The 21954-nt window shown below is 40.4% G+C and overlaps 1 protein-coding gene across 1 annotated transcript in view; it reads right to left on the bottom strand.

Moving 5' to 3' along the window:
• The window catches only part of PTPRD (protein tyrosine phosphatase receptor type D), a 6523893-nt gene that overhangs the window by 4865355 nt on the left and 1636584 nt on the right, over positions 1 to 21954 (bottom strand). Inside the window, exon 6 of the mRNA XM_044061085.1 lies at positions 15647 to 15721. The gene's annotated coding sequence lies outside the window, so the exon portion shown is untranslated. The remainder of the gene's footprint in view (positions 1 to 15646; positions 15722 to 21954) is intronic.

Below are 21954 nucleotides of genomic sequence, written 5' to 3'. Positions count from 1 at the left end.
TGAATTGCAATAGTCCCAGTGGGAAGAGAGTCGTGAAGGGCTTGCAACGCTAAAAGCACTGCTCTCATCTCTAAGACGTTGATGTGCAAGTGGCACTCGGAGGGTTGCTATGTGCCTTGGACTGTCCTGCCCTGATAATGCCCCCCCACCCGATCAGGGAGGCATCTGTTGTCAACGTGGCGACTGGGGGGGGGAGTGAAGGGTCTTCCTCGGAGAACTTGAGGTGATGTGATCCACCAAGACAGTTGATTCTTGCATGATTGAGTTATCAATATGGTATGGGACATCGGGAGCTGTTGAAAGGACCATTGAGTAAACAGCATCCATTGGAGGATCCTCATGTGGAAGTGAGCTAAGGAGAGAAGGGGAATAGCTGCTGCCATGAGTCCTAACACCTTCAAAACTAGTCTGGCTTTGACCTTGTTGCATTGTAAGAGAAGAGAAACTTGTTTTCGAATGTCTGACACTCTCTGCTTTGTGAGTCTGGCTGAAAGATTGAGTGTGTCTAAGGTGGTGCCTATAAAGGTAATAGATTGACAAGGTGACAAGGCAGATTTTTCGAAATTTATTGAAATGCCTGAAGCTTGGCAAGATTGGATGGTGAAGTCCCTGGATAGAAGAAGCTGATGTCTGGTGGTTGCGGTAAGGAGCCAGTCATCTAAATATGGAAACACCTGGAATCCTTGACGTCTCAAGTGAGCCGCGACCACTGCCATGCATTTGGTAAACACATGGGGGGCTGTAGTGAGACCAAAGGGCAGGGCACTGAACTGGTAGTGACTGGCTCCCAGCCTGAAGCGGAGATATCTCCTGGAGCGTCTGTTCATCTTGATGTGGTAGTACATGTCCTGAAGATCTATCGAGCACATCCAATTGTCCTGACCCAAGAAGGGTAGAATGGACTGTAGCGTGACCATCCTGAATTTTGTTTTCCTGACATACTTGTTTAAGTAGCTGAGATCCAGTATGGGTCTCCAGTCCCCTGTTTTCTTTGGTACCAAAAAGAATTTGGAGTAGATTCCGGATCCTTGCTGGTCTGCTGGGACTGATTGGATAGCTCTTTTTGATAGCAGCTTTGAAATTTCTAATGCTGCTTGTTCCCTTAGACTGGGTGGAACGTCTGGAAGGGATCTTTTGGGTTGGGATGGGATGTGAATAAAGGGAATTTTGTAACCCTTGGATATGATCGACTGTACCCATTTGTCTTGAGTAAGGGAAAGCCAGGCTTTTGGGTACAGGGATAACCTTCCCCCGACTGCCTCCAAAGGTGGACAGCTGGGCAGCCCCTCAGGGATGCTGAAAGGGTTTATCAGAGAACATTTCTCTGCTACCCTGGTTTTTGGACCTCCTCTGCCTCTAGGGCGGAATCTATTATTATTCCCCCCTCTGCCTCTAGAGGGGAATCGACCTTGTGCGTCGGATGAGACTCCCTGGCATTGTTTACGGAACCACATCCTTCCTCCCCACTGACCTTTGGATAGGGTCTAGAAGGGGTAGAAAAACAGACTCCTACGGCAGAGAGAGTCTTACCTTCTACCTCACACCTGGTCAATGTATCCTTCACCTGTGGACCAAACAAGGATGATCCATCAAAGGGAGAATTGGTGAAGGATGCCTTGAAAGGGTCCACAAAGTTGCACAGCCGCATCCAGGCATGACGTCGTAAGGCAACACATGTGCCTGCGGCTCTACTCGCCCCATCTGCAGCATATGAGACAAGCCGCATGGAGGAGTTAACGATGGAATTCAGGGTTGCCAACTGGGAGTTCATTCTGTCTTGGAACCCCTCAGCTGTAGGATCCTTTATCACTTCACCCATATCCTTGAGTAAATCTCTCTGGAGACGAGTGAAGTGGCATAAGTAGTTCAGCGACCGCATTGAAAAGGTCGCTGATGAGAACATCCGCTTGCCATACCTGTCCATGGTCCTAGATTCCTTATTAGGAGGATGGACAGGAACCGAAGGATCGGCTAACTCCTTCTTAGTGGCCACAGCCACCACCATGGCATCAACTGGGACACCTTTGGATAAAAAATCTTTATCTCTAGGGGCAGTAATAGATTTAGATGGCCTCCTCGGGGTGGGTTCCACTGAATCAGGAGCCAACCAGGCCTTCCTTGCCACCACTTCCATAAGGGGGTCAAAGGGAGGGGACACCCAGGAGGTAGAAGGGCGAGAGCCAAATGCCTCAAGATACACTGACTCATCCTCCGAAGGGTTAAGGGCTGGCCAGTTCCCCCTCTGTTTCAGGATCTCAAGGATGTCAGCAAAGGAGACATCCTCAGAGGGGGATCGAGGGGAACCTTCAGATTCCTCTAAGTCAGTGTCAGAGGTGATAGACTCAGGGGAGTCAATGTGCTTCCTCTTGCACTGCCTCTTCCTAGGGGGATCTCCTACCGGGTCAGGAGAGGCCTCGGAAGAGGAGGAATTTCCCAATGGGGAAACTTGAGGAGTTGTCTCTCTGCAGTCTAATGCAAGGGGGTGGGTAGAAATCACCGCAGGCACTGTAGATGGAGGGGCTGACGGAGCCGACTGTGGGGCAGACCCTGGTTCTAGCACGCTCCGCATGACCTCGAAGGCACCCCTGTCAGGCAAGGCCGGAGGTCCCCGCTCCGAAGAGACAAGGACCCCCCCCCGGCACCGACAGGGACGGCTCCGAAGCTGATGTCAGAGCCGAACTCACCAGCGCCGAAGCCCCGAGAGGGAGAGCAGGGTCGGACAAGGGTCCGATGCCACTCGCCCCCTCGGAGCCGACGAGGGAAGCTCGGTGCCGAGATCCCTCCAAGGAGGAGATTGGAGCAGACGACGGAGCCAAAATGGAAGGTATCGGATCCGATGCACCGACAGTCATGGCTCCGACAAGCCCTGGCTCCGAACTCAAAGGAGTCGGAGGAGGAATATATTGGGGAACGGAAATAGCCACTGACTGCTGAGTCGGGCTATGCAGCATTTGGGCCAGTGCCTCGGACTTGAGAAGTCTACTCACTACCCTTTGCAAATCATGGTCAGATAGCCTGGAAGACCGTGAGGAATGTGTTTTATGGCTCCGTTCAGAAAGAAGAGGGGATCCTGGCACTGAGTGCACGGAGCCGATAGAGGGGGATCTAGATCTCTTCCTAGAAGGTTGCTCCGATAAGAGTATCGGAGCCAACGGAGTTTTATCAACCTCGGCTCCAGCCGGAGCCGAGGTAACAGTATGAGGTTTGGAAACATCGGCTCTGGCCGGAGCCGATGTCGAAGCAGACTTTACCTTTCCAGAAGTCGACTCAGAAACCAGAGCTGACTGTTTGGAAGTTTTAGAAGGCTTCCCCGACACAGACTGAGTCGGGGGGCCTTCAGGCTTTAATAAGCCATGCAAGATTAATTTATTCTTGCGTTCCTGCAGGACTCTAGGGCTAAAACCATGGCAAACAGCACAAGAGTCCTGCAGGTGCAAAGGTCCCAGGCAATACACACAAGAAGTGTGACCGTCTGTCAGAGACATTTTCTGACAGCTCGAGTCACACTTCTTGAAGCCTGAGACCTTCGATTCCTTAGACATAATAAAAGGTCCAAGAAAAACACACACACGCACACACACACACAGGCCTTAATTAAAAATAAAATACCAGTCACACAAGGGGACTAGAAGGGGCCTAAGGCCTAAAACTATGGTAAAAAAAAGGGAAGGAATTAAGGGCAACAAAGTTGTCGAACCAGGAAAAGGTATTTAAACTAAAGGTTTTAGTGAAAAAAAGAGTACTAGGGGTCTAAGATTAAAGATTTTAGAATTAAATCTTTGACTAACCTGCCAGAGCCGGTAGAGAAGCACCTCGTCAGCTAAGCGGCAAACGAGATCTGAGTAGTTACCGCCTAGCACTGTGGGATATAGGGGAGCCTCGAGCCGGTGGAATTAGCTCTCGAGCTTTAGTATTGGCCGAGTCGGAGCCGAGGTTTGGCTCCGAACCCATCCAGCAAGAATGAAGGCGAGATGGACAACTTAACATTAATAGTTATAAAAAAACACTACATGATTCTTTAAAGTCAACCCTCCTTTTTCTATCTTATAAATTCTTCCTCTTTTAAAATGATTTAATTTAAATAACCACAATATTAAAAATATTGTTTAAAGTAATTTCATATCCAACTCACTCAGAAAGGCAAATATTCCTGCTAAATAATAAAGTTTCCCTAAAACTATTGAATTTAATAAATAGTCTAAAAAATCAGACAAAAACATTTCCACACTCTAGTTTTTTTATTTAATCTCATTTAATAACTTTTCCCAGTGCAGTCTCATGATACTATAATTTCCAAATGTTTTCCCTTAAATTTTGATTTCATTCTACAATCTCCTCACCAAATACTTAACTCTTTTGTCTATGAATATGTAAACCAAACCAACTATGGGATATCCTAGACTAGTAATCTTAATGTCGCTTTTTTGGTCAATCTTTGCACTTTCTAATACAGCCTATAATTACCTACTAAGCCACTTAGTTAAAGTTAAGGGTGTGAACTGGAAGTACGCACATAGTGCTTGAATGTGTTAACCTATCCTTCGGTCTATCCACTGCCCACACTTACCATCAGACATTCAGTATTAAAATCTCTTTGTAACAAGCTCTTCTGTCACTTTCCAATATTAAAATTACCAGTTCTATCAGTCTGTAAAATTATCTGTCTATGTGTCTTCAGAAGCATTAAGTCCCATCTTTCAAAACCCCTCTATGCACTCTTCAGCCTAAGTATCTCTACTGATTACATCCCTAATGCAAAGAGAACAGCTGTTGTTCTTGTATAAAAATGGCCTCTTTACTCTGCTTGAAAATTATAGTTCTATTAATCCTATTGATATTGTTTCGAATTTGGTTATTATAACTAAACTATTTAACAGTGATATGGTGATTTTATATCCCTGGATAATCACCAGACTGGCTTTGTGAAAATCAGATCATGCCTGCTCAACCTAGTAGAGTTTTTTGAAAGCATCCCTGAGGTCACTGATGTGAAGCATATGCACTGTAGTCTTGACCTGTACGTTGCCATGACCTTTGACACCATCATCAATTGCAGGATTATTGGTAAACTCTCCGTACTCAACATTAATGTGTATGTAGCTCACTAGATAAGAAATTGGATATTTTCCCTCAATGCCTTGAAATGCAATATAGTTTCCTTTGCTAAATCTAGAACGACTTTTGCTTACCATACAGATTATAGTACACTTAAACCTGACACTGTAATTAGGGACTTGATAACAGATTCTGCTTTGAACACCATGCCTCACTTGTGATTAGAAAATCCTCTTGCTGCACACAATTTTTCCTTCATGATCTCTCCTCAAGTCCAAGGGGTGTAATAGTTCTGCATTATTTCTCTCATATCAAGCCAATTACTGCATATAAGGCCAAGGGGTGTAATAGTTCTGCATTATTTCTCTCTTATCAAGCCAAATACTGCATATAATACTCCCTTTGACATGTTTCTCACTAAGTATCTAAAACATGTAGACAGATCTCAATACTTTCTTGTTAAAAAGATCTCCTTTCTCAATTCCCTTAGCTACTTTGATAGAGTAAAGATCTTTCTTTGGTACTCAGTGGCAAATACACTTCTGATCAGTGATACCAAATTAGATTTTAGTGTCATGAATGATCCAACACTGTCTGGACTCTTTCACCTAATTAGAACCAGTAGTAAAAAAATAAATATTATAGGGATTATCACATATAACAGATGGAGTAACAGGTGCCTTAGCCAACATAGTTTCCATTCTGGAATATGCGATGGTGCAGCGGTAGTATTGTTGCCTCACAGCAAGAGGTTCTCCCATTCGATTCTCAGCTGGAGTGTGGGAAGTGCCTTCTGTGTGGAGTCTGCATGTCCTCCCCACGGTTGGGTGGGCATTCGAAAGACATGCGTAAATGGGCGTGCCTCTGTTGAAGGTTGCACGTCAAGCTGGCACCTCAGTGTTCATGAAAATCTACTGCCAATCATTAGCTGACCGGAGTTCTGCTGTGGCGACCCCTAACCGGGAAAAGCCGAAAGACAACAACAACAACTATCCCTACCAATAATCAGAGTACTTCATATGTTCATAGGTAAATACTAGGGTATTTGCTCTTTCAGGTCATTTTAATCCTATCCAGTTTCTGTCAAATGGGATAATTAAATCCTGTACCCTATATCTGCAAGGTAAACATCTTAGCGATTATGCCAAACTCCAACCCTCATAAATTTGTTCTTTACATGGGTAAATACTAGGCACTCAGTCTGCAGAATATTATTTTCCTAGCCAATGACCAGACAGTGAACAAATGTGAGAAATAAACTCTGTAGCTTATGTTTGTGAGTAAACACTTAACTATTTTATCAGTTTTCATTAATTAAACAGTTAATGTCATGTTTATCATCATCAAGTACAGATATGCATACAGAATATACATGGCATATATTATTTATTATTTATTTATTTGCATTTGTTTACCAGGATGGTCCACAGGGCCAAAAAGTGCCCATTTTCCGTGGAGATCCAAGGAGAAAACTCCACACTCCACACTCCGCCCCATTAGCCTGACGAGCCTGGTCTGCAAGGCTATGGAATGTATCATCATGGAACTTATAAACAATGACATTGGTAATCTCCAAATTCTGATCCCTACCCAGTTCGGGTTTGTAAAAGGCAGATCATGTCTCCTAAACCTGATAGACTTCTTTGAAGTGGTCACCAAAGCCGTAGATGAGGGTAAGGTGGTTCACACAGACTATCTAGATCTCGCCAAGGCTTTCGACACCATCACCCACTCTGGAATTATAGATAAACTCACTAAACTAGATATAAATCCCTATGTCACAAGATGATTTGCCAACTGGCTCACTGACAGAACCCATACTGTAAAAGTAGCAGACTCTAAATCCAACTTCAGACCAGTGACAAGTGGAGTACCACAGGGTTCAGTCCTGGGTCCTCTCTTGTTTGGTATCGACTTTTCTGAAGTACAGGCTAACACAGAAGGTCTTTGGCTAACAAAGTTCGCAGATGACTGCAAACTAGGAGCCATAATCAAAACTCCTAATGATGTGGACATCCTACAAAAGGGACTCACTGAGATAGATGCCTGGTGTCAAAGCCATGGCCTCAAGCTCAATGCCAAAAAGTGCATTATCATCCCTTTTGGGAAAAACTCTGTACCCATGAAATGCCACATAGGCGGTAGTCTACTTAATACCGAAAGTGTGATAAGAGACCTTGGGACACAGGTGGACAGTAGTCTCTCCTTTGATAATCACATTGCCACAGTAGTCAGGAAATCCTTCTACATGGCACACCTCATCACAAAAGGTTTCTCATCCAGGAAAAAAGAGGTCATTGTTCCCCTCTACTCATCACTCATTAGACCCATTATAGAGTGCAACACCCCTTTTAGTATGTACCTCACAAGACATCTACACCAACTGGAAAGGCCGCAGAAATACCTCACAGAGGATTACTGGCCTCAAACAGATGCCCTACGCAGACCATCTCAAAAAACTCCAGCTTTACTCCGTCACATATCACCTACTCAGAGGCGATCTCTGCCTAACATACAAAGCTATGTCAAACCCAGAGCTGTTGGACATGCTCCACCTAAAGAAATCCCAGTCCCTCCAAGCTACACACTCTAGGGACCAAACCTTGTCACCACAATAAACAGAATATGCTGGAGGGATAGATTCCTGTCCCAGAGACTTCCCATACTCTGGAACAAACTACCTATCCATATCAAACAAAGCTCCTCATTAGCACTCTTCAAGAAAAATCTTGATGATTGGATGGGAGATAGGAAATTCACCCCGGGGATTACTTCTGTGGCTCTGCTCAACAGGGGCACAGAAAATAATTTTCTTTGGTGGTGAAAGCCAGGGTACCATTTGATTAGGCTTATATAGGCCCTCGGGCCAATAGCCTAGTACCTACCTATGAACCCTATGAACCTATGAAATTTAAATACAATCACATTTTCTACATACATAGAAAACAATTTAAAAAAAACAGACATACAATGTTATCATAAATTTCTAGCTAGAATAACAAAGGTAGTATACATTATATACACAATATACAAAGTACAATATATCATCTGCTTTGGATACTGTGGAGTGAAGACAGTAAGATATAGTCACTTAACTTTTAAGCAGAGGGGAGAAAAAAGTTAGTGAGATCGGGTGGGAGAAGATGCCTTGTAATCGTAGCCACATGTACATTGCCATATATCAATTGCTTAGTATATGTTCGGATACGTTAATGCAATAACCCTATTTCACATCTTAGGATATGTCATATATGCAGAGGTGGTATTAGAACCCATATCTGTGGAAATGTTGACAACTAAGAGCCAGTCGCATAACCACTGCACAACCATTTCAGTTAGAAACTTTTAAAATCAGTTGGGTTAACTAGATAGTTGGTCATACATTTTCATCTAAATATTTGCAGAAAATCTCCTTAAAGAGGGATGCTGTTTGATTTTATTTTACCAGCACAAGGTGAAATGTCTGAGATTCTTGATAATCCGCTTGGTCATATGTTTAAAAAGAACACATGATCCTATGACTCTGTGAGCAAGTTAGTCATTTAGGGTACTTTCCTTGATGAGTGGATCATGTATTTGGAAACCCTGACCTCTGATGTTTTTTTTTTTTCTAGATTACCCACGTAGACTCATGAGAAAGTCATGGTAGGGACTTATGCCATCCCAGTTGCCTTAAAATGTAATGGTTATATTATATTTCCATATGTATGCATGTTCTCATGACTGTTGACATAAAAGTAAATGCACTCAGTTGAGAAACTATGCCTCTTCCATTTACTATGTCACAAGAAATGTATCTTTATTGTTTTGAGTTCATTCCCAGGCAAAGGTAACTGATGGTATAAAAATATGTTACATCCCAGTGCCAGATGACTGGCACAGGTACTGAAATCTTTATGAGTCACTGCATACATAAAGATATCCTCTAGTGTTTATGATGCAGACAGTCCTCAGATGTCACTGACCTGATTTCAATCTATTAAAATGTAACAGGAAGAAAATCACTTTTTCAAGTATAAACATACTGTACTAGATTATAATGTCAATTTGTTAATTTCTGATAAGGACAAATCTATTTTTAAACTAATTAGTCTGGAAGGAATTGGAAGAGATGAATATAATTTGCATAGTTCTATGATCACCAAACCCCAGTCGATCTTTGGTGCATTATTGTCATTCATGAATGTCAGTAGGGTATTTTTTGGATACCTACAAATTCATTACATTTGAACAAAGCATTAATATTTACTTGAGCTACTACAACTGCCTAAGAAATTTTCAATAGAAAGTTTAAGATATGATATGTTTGGTCATAGTTTCATAGGAGATTAGTAGGCTAACAGCTTAATAGCCCTTACAAGCCTAACCAGTGTATAACTTGATTTTTATCCAATATATGCCCCCTAGGGGCAAGAAGATGGCATGGATTTGTGTCTGTGCTTTGAGTATCTTACAGATTGTCCCTGTCTATATGAGACATAGTCACTACCTCAGGTGTGAATGTATGATTCCCCATCCATTGATCCAAACTGCATTTGAAGAGGGCCAGGGAAGGGCTCTGATTAATGTGTAAAGGAAGCCTATTCCTAGGAAGGGGTAATCTCTGAGACATATATCTGTCTCTCCTTCATGTTTTGTTTGAGTCACTAACTTTAGATAACTAGATTTGGTGACCCTCATGCTGTTTGACTGTGGGTATGCAGCAGCTCCATCAGGTCTGTATTTTTGAGTGCCCTGTAGATCAGATGTAGGTCACCCCTTAATAGCTGCAAGGAGACAGAGTAAAGGGATAGGGCTTTTAGTCTATCCACGTAGGTCATGTTGTTTATACCTTGTATTTTCTTTGTGAGGAGCCCCTGAAGTCATCCCAGCAACTGTAAGTGCCTAGTCAGGTACATGCCTAGTAGCGTATTGTACTTAATTATTGGTCTAATGAGGGCTGAATACAGTGAGACTATAATTTTCTTGGATGTGGAGTACCATTCATTTACTAATAAGTTGTGCCACACAGAAAGATTTCCTCCCATCTGTGTTCACATCGAAGTGAAAGTTCAAGCTCTGTCTATCTGTGTGCTTAGATCTTTCACCTCTATATATTTTCTTAGGGGTGTGCTGTTGATGCTATAATTTGCAGAGGCATTTGATTCCCAAAGCATATGATAATGTATTTTTTGCATTTAGTTTTAGGTCAAGGTTCTGTCATCAATCATTTGTCTGATCTAGACACTCCTGAACTATATCTATATAACTGGGGGATTCATTGAGTGCCTCCAGCTTGCAGCCATCAACAAACTTTGGAAGCCTTTCACATTAGTCTTGACTTCATGGAAGTATATTTCAAAGAAGTGGGAGTCAAGCACTGAGCCCTGTGCACATCACTAGTAACCGGCCTCTTGCCCAATTTGGATTTACCCACTTTAACTATGTGTCCTGTCCATGAGCCATCTGGTGATAAAGGGATTTATACCCAGTTTTGTGAATTTATTTATAATACATTATTGGGGAAATGTGTCAAATGCCATGGCCAGGTTAAGGTAGGTGGTATGTACTGCTTTACTCTAACACATGGCCTTAGTGACTTTCTCAAAGAAATCCACCAGATTCAGTAGGGATGACCTGTCCTTGACAAAGCAGAACTGGATCAGGTCCTGTGTTTGGAGGTTTCCTATAACATTACTTATCAGGTCTATGATTATTCTTTTTAAGGACTTACATATAAGACTAATCAAAATTATGAGTCTATAATTTGCCTGGTCAGTAGATGGTCTACCTTTATGCAAAGAGATGACTGTTGCTGTCCTCCACTCTATCAGGACAAAGCCAGTCTGGTGGCTGCGGTTAAATAGAGATCCTAATGGGCCTGATAAGTCCTGATTTATGCTGTTAAAGAGGCAACCTGGTGTATCATCAGGTCTTACTGAAGCTGGGTTTTTAGCTTTAGAGAGCACAGTGACAACCTATATTTTGGTCATAATTGGTCGCAGATTGGTGGAGGGTATTTCTTGGGAGAGAATTGTGTGTGATGGGAAGGTGACATTTGAGCTGAATTCGTCAGCCAGTTAGATCTGGCTAGCTATAGGTGATTGTTTTTTTTTTCTGTAGCTATAGATGATGCCATCTACAACTAATTCCACACATTGTTGGGTGTTGCTCATAAGACATAACTGAAAAATGCCTTATGGTTATCCTTTACTTTGGAAGCTATTTTTACCTCACAGTCTGCTTTCAGAGACTTTACTAGTTCCCTGATTGCTTGCTTAGACTAATGAGGGACTTTTTTCTCTGTTGTGCACATTCCCTCTTATTAATCAAAATGATTTCCTTTTTTTTGTTGTGCAACCTATTAATACCATTTCTATGCAGTTGTGTATATAGTCATACTGGCCTTTTGTGTATGTCTCTACTTAGGTTTCTGCATTTTCAGGATTTGGGGGAGCTTGGAAACTTACAGACATTTTTAAAGTTTTGGGGGTTAGGTGGGAAGGTGAGTTTTACCTTTATTTCAAGAGACACCACTTTATGATCTGATTTTACTTTCAGCACACTCCGATATTTGTGAGTACCAGATCTACGATATTTGTTCCCCTAGTGGAAGTGCACACTAGCTGCTGCATGACACTTGAATTTACAAAGTCAAGCATGTTAGTGGTAGTGTATGCCTCCCAATTAATGGATGGGGTAGTTAAAAATCACCCATGAGTATGATATTTGGCTGGATGGTGAGTGATTCTGTTACTTTTGGTATGATGTATGGGTTTCCTGGTTCAAGCTGGGTCCACTAGCTAGCATGAATATGGTAATGGATTTTTCCCATGGTTATTTGGACATGGTGTGGCTCAAGCATGTCATATTGTTTGACCAACCTTGAGGGGTGCTTATCCTTTATGTAGATAGATACACCTCTGCTTTTTGCTCTTTCATATTCAGTGGGTACTTGGAACATATGAAAGGTGTTATAGCCAAACACTGCTATAGTGTTTTCGGTGGCTTTGAACCATGTTTTGGTAACTGCACAGACGTCAGCATTCTTCATGGTGAAGAGAGCTTCCAGGGAGTGCAGTTTCTTGTTAAGACTCCTAGCACTGAGCAGTAACACCTTCAGCTTATCCTGAGAAGCTTTTATTTTGTTGGAAGGCTTGTCTGTTTGGCAATGCCTAAAAAGGCACTATAGGGCTAGATAATGTTTTTTGGTCAATATCCAAAAGCCTAGAGGTTACAGATGAAGATGATCCCTGACAGAGCTGTCTGGCCTGTCAGCCATATCCTCCCAGCCTGACAACTATTGGACACCTTTGAAATGACATTTTGCAGTTATTAAGATTTTTTTTTAATTTGTTCTTGTGTTACTATGACATTTGTATTCATATGAAGCAATTTTCATACTATATTGCTTTTAAATTCTTTATTTAATCTGTATTAAGTGATGTTTTGGATTTGCTGATACTTCATAAAGCATGCAGAATGCTGAATTATACTTATGTGATAAAGAAGTAATCTTTCCTCTAGCCTGTTTATCAAAAATGATTAATGAATATATACATTTGTTGCACTGTTGTCAGGGATAAATATATTACAAGGAGTATTGTGATCACACTCCAAAATCTGAAAAAGACATTGTATTTGTGAAATGGATGCCAAGATGTTCACTTAAAAACAGTAAAGCTGTGCAAAAGGAAGTTCAAGAGTTAAATCTTAACATCCACATTGAGAGCAAAGCTCAATAACTGGGTCTCCGATCACAACCAACTTATTGTATGATTGAGACCTGGATGCCAAGAAACTATACTTGAGAGTGACTCCTGAGAGGTGAATCATGTTATCCATGTTGAAAACACATAGTAAGGGTTATTGGTGTTGACCCAGTCTTAATTCTTTGTATTGCACAGCACTTAATCTTCACAATGTACTGCTACTTGCAGAAAAAAATGTAAGGTTTAAAAGTCTACAAAGCATTTGGTGCAGTCAAAAGATAGAGAGAACTGAAGTACTCTTCTGTAGAACTTATAGCTTTAAAAGCTGTCAGACGTTGTTGTGCCACACTTTCTAAGTGTGTAAGATTGAATGTCTAACAGCAATTAAAGCTAATTTATGTCATGCTGCTGTTCTTTGCCAGGCCAAAATTGCCCCCTGTCAGTTTCTAGTATAACACCTGAACTTAACAGTGATTAGGTGTGCTTAACAAGCTTTTAATATGTACCTCATGTGCTGTTGAGATTAGGTGCTGCGTTAGGGTAGTGCTTAACAAGTTTATTTTTTACCAGTTTTGAAGAGCAATCATGTTGCTCCATGCAGTGCAAGTGAGTTATGATTGGGCAGCCCTGTTCTTTGTAGTATATAGAGCTTTAGCTCCCCTAGTATGCTACTAGATACAGAAAAAATATAATGAAATGTTTTACAGCTATAAAAGTTACCTATAAGTGAAGTATATCACCGATCATATAAAAAGCTGCAATGAACTTCATGCTACCAATGCAAAAAAAATGTGGCAACTAAGTGTTTTATAGATTTTATTGGTGTTTTAGGCTCTTATCACTGTTCCGTGGTAGCAGTTGTTAGGTACTAAAGTAATACTAGAGCTCAACAGTTCTGAAATGTGCTCATTCTAACATTTTAAGTTACTTTCTTACATCAGTAAGATCCTCAACAAAGTTGTTTTTTTTACCATAAATTCAGAATGTGATTGTATGGCTCTGTGGACATTGTTAGCCACCTTTCTGACATACAAAATACACCTGTATGGACTTTGTTAGCCACCTTTCTGGCATAAGAAATGTATATAATGTTTGATAAACACAATTCCATGCTGTTAATCTTTAGATTTTCACTAAAACAGAAGCAGTGGTCAACACAGATCACCTTCTTAAGCATTTTCACAGCTTTAGAAGCTGTAAAACACTGTGCTATCACAGAAAAATCTCATACAATGAAGTGGGTTGCAGTTTTTCAAGCTCTCTGTTCATCAGATTAACACTTCAGTTTTGCCTGCTATCTGAGATGCATCTCTAAATGTGTTACAGCTGTAAAATGCTTTATCTTCTACCCTTCTTTTTCTCTATTTGTTGCAGAATACCTGTGAACTAAATCTCAGTGGGCTGCAAAGAAATATGTCTGAATTATCGATCTTAAAGTGTTGTGAAGACTATTTATTAAAAGCATTAACAAATTGATTATGATAGGTACCCAATAATTGACTCCTTGAGCTAGTGCCTCTATATGTTGTCTTTGTGATTAATAAAGTTATAAACTGAACTCTATCTAGGATCTGCTGCATTAGATGTGTATTATGAATGGGGAAGAATAAGAACACTAGTTGATGAAGCTGCAAGTTAAAGTATTCCTTAGCTAATAATTTAGACATATAAAACATTACTATCTCAGGCTGTCAAAGAGCAGTGGAGAGCTACGTGTGAAATAAATCTGCAAAGCCAGCTTGGGTATTCTTATTTTAATTACAGTGCAAAGAACAATAATATTACCCAAATTCCCTTGTGTTTTATTCACACTTCAACTAACTTAGTTTAATTACAATTATTAGTGTGATATAATCACAAGAGTATTGTTAATATTACATACAGCAGCGCCAGAGAGTAAAATTTCTTCCAGGCTAAAAATGTGTGAATATGTTGTTCCACTGTGTCTTCCTGTGGGATAGCTATCAGCTAAAACTGATGGCATTGTCTCAGTAAGTGTTTTGCTACCAAAATGTATTACATACTCAAATCACAAATGATTGTGACATTGTATTCATACACACATTTACACACACACACACACACACACACACACACACACACACACACACACACACACACATATATATATATATATAAAGAGAGAGAGAGGGGGAGAGAGAGACAGATAAAGGGAATGTGTGTGTTTTAGCGCATGTGTCTGTATATGCCCTTTATTGCTATTATGAAAATATTATTTGAAGTAGTAAAACAAAACCACTGTTAACAGAAAACTCTGTTTTATCCTTTTTCTTAGTTATTGGTAATAAACGGTGTATGCTATAATCTGACAGTGCCAGTGAGTTTACCCTAAACACAAATTGCATTTGCACAAAGAATACATTTTCCTTTCTGACAATTCCATTTGACTATGCACATCACTATTGTACTTGCAATGTTTCACTTGTGAGTATATATATATATATATATATATATATATATTTTTCAAACTGGAATATTCTTAAACTAGATGTTTTTTTTTAAATCAACACAGACAGGTAATCAAATTAATAAAAAAAAACATAAAAATAATGATAAAGTACAGAACTTTGAATAGTAAGGATGATCTTTAGAGATGTGAGGCATCATTTTTGAAAATTCTGAAATCTGTGAAGAGGTGTAAGTTATAAGAAAAGACTTTTTATATATTGTAATAAAAACTTAAAAGTTGTTATAAGGTTAAGTGTTCAGATAAACAAGTAAATATTCATCAGTAGTGATTAGTTGGATCTTGTTAATTACCGTAGTGAATCCAGGCAATGCTCAAACATAAAATTATCATCAAATCTGGTTTAAGTCTATAAACTTTGCATGACGATTTAAAATGATATACTATTACATTTAATTGCTGTAGCTCTTACCAGGTTTAATGTAATTGTTGTTCAAGTGCAGCCATTGACCAGATGATTCATTATGTTAAAGTCCTTGAGACTTCCCTGGAAAAGGAAAGATTACATTGAAACATACTAAGCACAGCAAAGTAACTGTCACAATTAAAATTTCTAAGACAAATTGAGTTAGAGCATACATTTGGAAAATGGTCATGTCTAAAAGTTCCACATATTTCAATAGTCTTGTAATTCTGTGGTCTGAGATACTTGAAATAATAGTTAATAATACTAGGAGATATCAACAACTGCTCACTTTACAAATATTACTGCAAATATTACTACAGCGTACCTTCTTAAACAGAGTATTCCAATCAAAGTCTTAAACATAGTTTATGACATTTTTTCACAGGGATGATGATTCCAAAATAGATACAATTTATCAATGTACTTCTAAAGGTTAAAAAATAAAAATCATAATGCCTACCCTGAATAAGTTACAATACACTTAAGCCATATAATTTTGCATTCCAAACACAGTTTAGTACAGCCCCCCTCCACAAAAAAAACTGTTAAAGCTTCTAAATCACAATGTAACACTATAAATAAGTTTTCATTAGTCAGATTAGTGATATGGCATTCTTTGTGACTTTTAGAAATTTGCGTTATCTTGTTTTATATATTGGCATTTTGGTAACCTAAATAACCAATGAAATAAAAAATGTCGAACAGAAAGACATTTCTAATGTGTGTGTGTCAAAGCAAATGACTTTATGAGAAAGTTATAGCAAGGCTGAAATAATAAGAAAGCAAATCCAGGCAGTGAGTGAAAGTGTATAAAGGTGAAATGTAAGTAACCAAATTCACACAGTTAACAAAGAATGGGAGAATGAGGGAGTGAAAGAGCGAACGTGGGAGTTAGTGACTGTGGATGAGTGTGTGATTGACAGTGAGGAAGTAAAGGCAGAAGGGTGCACACATGCAGAGCACAATTTTATTCAATCGGATTATCGAAAAAGAATAGAACATTTAAAGAACAACAAAACCTCAAACCTCACACTTCATGACCTTCACCAGTGCATGAGAATAAAGCTTCTAGTATGCAAGCAATTTTCTAACATTATAAGAACAGTATCAAAAAGCCTTGACTTTTATAGCAGACCTTTATGTGTGGAAAAGGTTGGTTTGCTTTTTATTTGTTGTATTTTGTATTAATTTATTGCCTTTTTATATTTTGAGTGCTGTGATTTGTTTTCTTTACCTTGTGTTTTGCTTGTGTTCTGCTTTTAACTGCATATTAAAACTTCAAAAGACCCCACAGCTCTGTCTCTTGTGAGTCAGGCAGAAATACCACTGTCTTTTTATTTGCCTGCCTTTTATATTAATTTGACCATATATCTCATTTCCTCTCTGCTTTCACTGGCTTGTGTGAGTAAGCACAATATTATCATTTTGTGAAATCACTCCCCTTTAACTATTTAAATTTATTGGCCATCCTACTGTATTCTATAGTACCGGAATACAAAAGTGATCACCCCTTTCAAACTATCTTGCTTTTTTAAAAATAGTGACTCTCCACTAAAACTTAACTTTTTAGACAGGTAAAACTTAAGTTACCTACTTTCACATCTAACTTCTCTAGTGCACACTGCAGTGTGCATTTTTTTCATCTTACCTTTAAGCATCCCTGTGACTAGCACTTGCTCTAATACCTGCAGGGAAGCACTAGTAAGCCTTAAACTGATACAGGCACTCAACTCTCCTTATTAATAAGGATAAATTAATCATAGGCATTAAACAGCCTATAATTGCAAAGTACCTTGCTAGGGTAAGAGAAAACAGCTCCTGTACATTTCAAAAAAAGCACCAAACCAGGCATGTCCAAGGGTCAGCTTCCATTGATTTCTCCTGTCCACCTGGTGAATCTGGGCATACTGGGGCAATGCAGCAATTGCCTCATGTACACAGACAACCCTCTCCTCCTATCACCCAACACTACAACCTGTGAGAGATGCACTTACATAGCCAAACTGGAAGCAAAGCTCTCTCCACTCAAGATTGTGCAAGCCAGTCAAGAGGAAAAGGTTAACACCCGCACTACACCTCAAGCAACACATAGCCCTTCTAAACTCACAACACCAGCACCCACACATAGCAACACTAGATCCACATATGCGGAGGCCCTTAACTGTAACCTGCCCAAGCAACAAGGACCTCCAAAGTTGAAACGCAAACAAACACCAATCACAACCAAAATGTCACATAGCTCACAACACCAGTGTGCCACCCAGCAACAGCCACTAAGGCAAGACAACATACCTAACACTTTAATCATAGGAGAGTCTATAGTCAGGCACACTGATGTCCAACTCACCAGGCTGAACAAGGAGAAAATTACAGTGAGCTGCCTGTCGGGTGCCAGGATCTGCCACATAACTCATGCACTCAAGTCACTCCACAACAAGTACAAATATAACTCTGCCATTGTCCATGTTGGAGTGAATGACTTGAGATGTACCTCCCTGGACTACATGAAAAGAGACATGGAAGAGCTCTTGGATCATGTGGCCCAGACAGGTATGATCCTAGCCCTGAGTAGCATCCTGCCTTCGCCCAGAATGATACCACAATATAAGGACAAAATGATTGACTTCAACAATTGGCTAAGCTTCTGGTGTCATTCAAAGGGGATCCAGTATCTGTCTGCCTGGGACGACATGATAGACAGACCATGATGCTTTGCCAGAGATGATCTGCACCTGTTGCCCATGGGATTCAGGTTACTGGCAAAGGCTCTTGCCACCCCTATAGTGCCTTTTTTAGGCAAAGTTCAAAGGACAAAACCACCATCATAACAGGTACAAGCATGCAAAATCTGAAGGTAATGCTACTCAATGCTAGAAGTCTAAACCTTAAAATGCACTCTATCGAGGTACTCCTAAAAATGGAGAACATCGATATATGTGCAGTAAGCGAGACCTGGTTCAAGGCTCCAGAGAGCACCCCTGCAATACCAGGCTACAACTCTTACCACACGTTTCGGCCACCAAACCAGGATCGTAACACTAAAGGTGGAGGAGTGTCCATATTCACCAAGGATATTCACACCACTGGGTTAGTTGCCCAACACAATGCGTCAGAAATTCTCCAGGTGCAATTAACACTAGGTAAGACTGCAATCCAAATTGTAGCTTGCTACAGATCCCCCACCATGTCCCAAGATTCTCACTACACCTTTCTAAACATACTGGGAAATATTAATATACAACCAAACACCCTAATACTGGGTGATTTCAACTACCCTGCCATTAACTGGGAAAACTACCAACACCTTTACCCAACGGTTCTTGGAATTCATAAATTCCAATGCCCTGGATCAACTAATCTATAGTCCCACCAGGGGCTGCAATATCCTAGACCTGGACATTACCAACATGGGAAATCGATGCTCCACAACTATGGTCACCCCCCCCCCCCGTTGGTCAGATCAGACCATAAGCTAATCATCCTTAACATCCACATCCCACCCCCACCCCCCAGTAAGGAAACCTCCATAAAAAAACTTCTCCAAAGCCAACTTCATGCTACTCAAGTTAGAAGTTACCAACTTCATGATACCCATGCAGACGGGAACTGAAAGTTTGACTGCTCAGTCCTACACTAAGGCACTGTACAAGCACATCCACTCATGCATGAATCGTGCCATCCCAAATAGAACCAAAATGTTCTCTTCCAAAAAAAGGAAGCCAATCTGGTGGTCCCCTGCCATAAACAAACTTTACAACAAAAGGAAAAAATTGTTGCAGAAAAGAGGAAAATCCCAGGATGCAAAAATCTCCCTTACCAGCCTCAGTAAGAAGCTGAGATCCCTCATAAAATCCTCCAAAGCTAGTTATGAAAATAAAATTGCCAAAGATTCCAAAGACAACCACAAGGCATTCTATAACTATGCCAAGAATCTAAATGGCAATGCTCAGATCTTCTCTGAGCTACAACAGAATGGCATTAAATATACTGATCCCAAGGATATTGCCAATATCCTGGCAGATCGATTCAGTGCCAACTTCACCCCCCTCTCACTCCCTAAATGGCCCATCTCAATACCAGAAGATTTATTTATTTATTTATTTTATTATTTATTATCAGTTTGATTACTGGGGAAGTCCACTGGGCCAAGAAGTACCCATTTTCAGTGGAGGCCTGGGAGAAAAGCTCCATGAACAATATAATACAATAAAGGTTGCAAAATGCAAATAAATGTTACAAAGTGAAATACAATACAATATAGGTTGCAAAAAACAAATAAAGGTTACAAAGTGAAATACAACAGTAGGATTCATACATTCAAGAATTGCAAAGTGTAGTCTACATTATGAGACAGTTTAACAACAGAAAATTAAACATTTTTTTTTCAGATGATTACAATATTTACATGCTTGGAGTTAATTAAAGTCTGCTAGTTGTGGTTCTTTGGAGCAATAAGAATAAGTATGAGAGTATAGTGGAGTGGGAGTAAGGAGAACTTAGTGGGGAATCCCTATAATTTATGTGGGGTGAAAGCAGGAGCATTTCCATTTGGAAGATAGATGAAGGAAAAGTTGGGTCTTGAAGGATTCAGTGTTGGGTATAGTCCTAAGAGAAGGAGGCAGAAAGTTCCATTTTTTACCTAGAGAGAAGGAAAGTAGAAGCTGGCCAGCGGGACGTTTGGGTTTGATAATGGAGATTATGTTTTGGTGTTCAGATCTCAGTGATCTGTTAGGGATGTAAGGAGGAAGGATGTTCTTTAAGGCTGGGCATTTACCAGGGGAGAATATTAGTTTGTGAGCGGTGGTTAGTTGCAGATAGTCTAGGTGGTTAGGGAGTTCTAACCAGTTCAGAGATTGTAGGCTGAGGCAGTGGTGAGTTGATGTTTTGGATTTGGTGGCAAATTTAAAGATCTTATTATAGCAAGCTTCGAGCTTAGAGCTTAGAGGCGTTGGTAACAGACAAATTGTTTAGAAGAGGGGCTCCATACAGAAGGGAAGGTAGGAGGTAGGTGATTGCCAGGGTATGCCTATAGGAGTTGGAAAGAAAATGATTCTTCCTATATAGCATACCTAGCTTTTGTGGGTTTTCTTTATGTTTTTTTGTATGTGAAGATCAAATTTGAGGTGTTCATCTATGGTAATGCCAAAGAGTTTTGCAGAGGGGACCACTTCAATGGCAGTATTAGTTTGGCTTAGGACATTGAAAGTGTTTTTGTCCAAGGAGGAAACCTTGGAGGGGAGGAAAATTTGTATTTTAGATTTAATGGAGTTGAGTGAAAGGTGGTTTTGGTACATCCAGTTCTCTGTAGTGGAAAAGGCTAATTGAGTTTTGGTCACTAGTTCAGGAAAGCTGGGGGGGGGGGGGGAACAGACCAAGGTAGAGTCATCAGCGTATTGGATGACTGTGGTGTCGGGGATGATGGTGTGAAGGTTATTTATAAAGATGATGAAAAGCATGGGTCCAAGGATGGACCCCTGAGGAATGCCAGTAGGTGTAGGAAAGAAGGAAGAGGAGGAATTCTTATATTTGACAGCTTGAGATCTGTCAGATAGGTAACTGGAGAACCAGGATAGAGTATTAGGGGAGAGATTGAGGTTAGTCAGATGATGAAGAAGGTGCCTATGGGAGATGGTGTCAAAGACTTTCAAAAGATCTAGCAGTACTGTGGATACAATGAGTCCAGAGTCTCATGCTTGATTGACAGTTTCTAGGAAGGATAGTAAGGCAGTTATGGTACTGTGGCCAGCACGGAAGTCGTGCTGGGTGGGTGTTAGGAGGTGATTCTGAATTACATAAGGTAAAAGTTGGTGGTGGACACATTTTTCTAGAATTTTAGATATTGGTGAGAGTAGGGCGATGGGGCGGAAGTTAGAAATAGTGGTGTTTTTGCCTCCTTTGAAAAGAGGTAGAATGTAGGCTGAATGCCAGAGTTTCAGTACGTATGACTCATTTAAGGATCTATTAATCAGAATACTAATTGGGAGAGCAATACCCTCAGCTGCATGTTTGAGGAAGGAGAAGGGAATGTTGTCAGGGGCTTTAGAGCATGGATTTAGCTTGGATAGAAGCTTTTTTATAAAAATGGTGGAAACAGGTTTGAGATGGAAATTAAGGGGATTGTTGTTTGGGTTGTTGGGCATTGTGAAGAGGGAGTTAGGTGGGTTCTTATTTGGGAATGTTTTAGTTAGCTTAACTATGGATTCAGTAAAGAAGGTGTTGAAATGGGTGCTCAGTTCACTGTCAGATAGATTAGGGTCAGGGCAGGGGTTGTTCCGTGATCCGGGATGGAGAAGGGAGTTGACCGATTTCCAGAA

This window comes from Protopterus annectens, chromosome 2.part0, assembly GCF_019279795.1.
Source record: "Protopterus annectens isolate FY-2018-M chromosome 2.part0, PAN1.0, whole genome shotgun sequence".
Classification (NCBI taxonomy): Eukaryota; Metazoa; Chordata; order Ceratodontiformes; family Protopteridae; genus Protopterus; species Protopterus annectens.
This window is presented reverse-complemented; position numbering and strand designations above follow the sequence as displayed.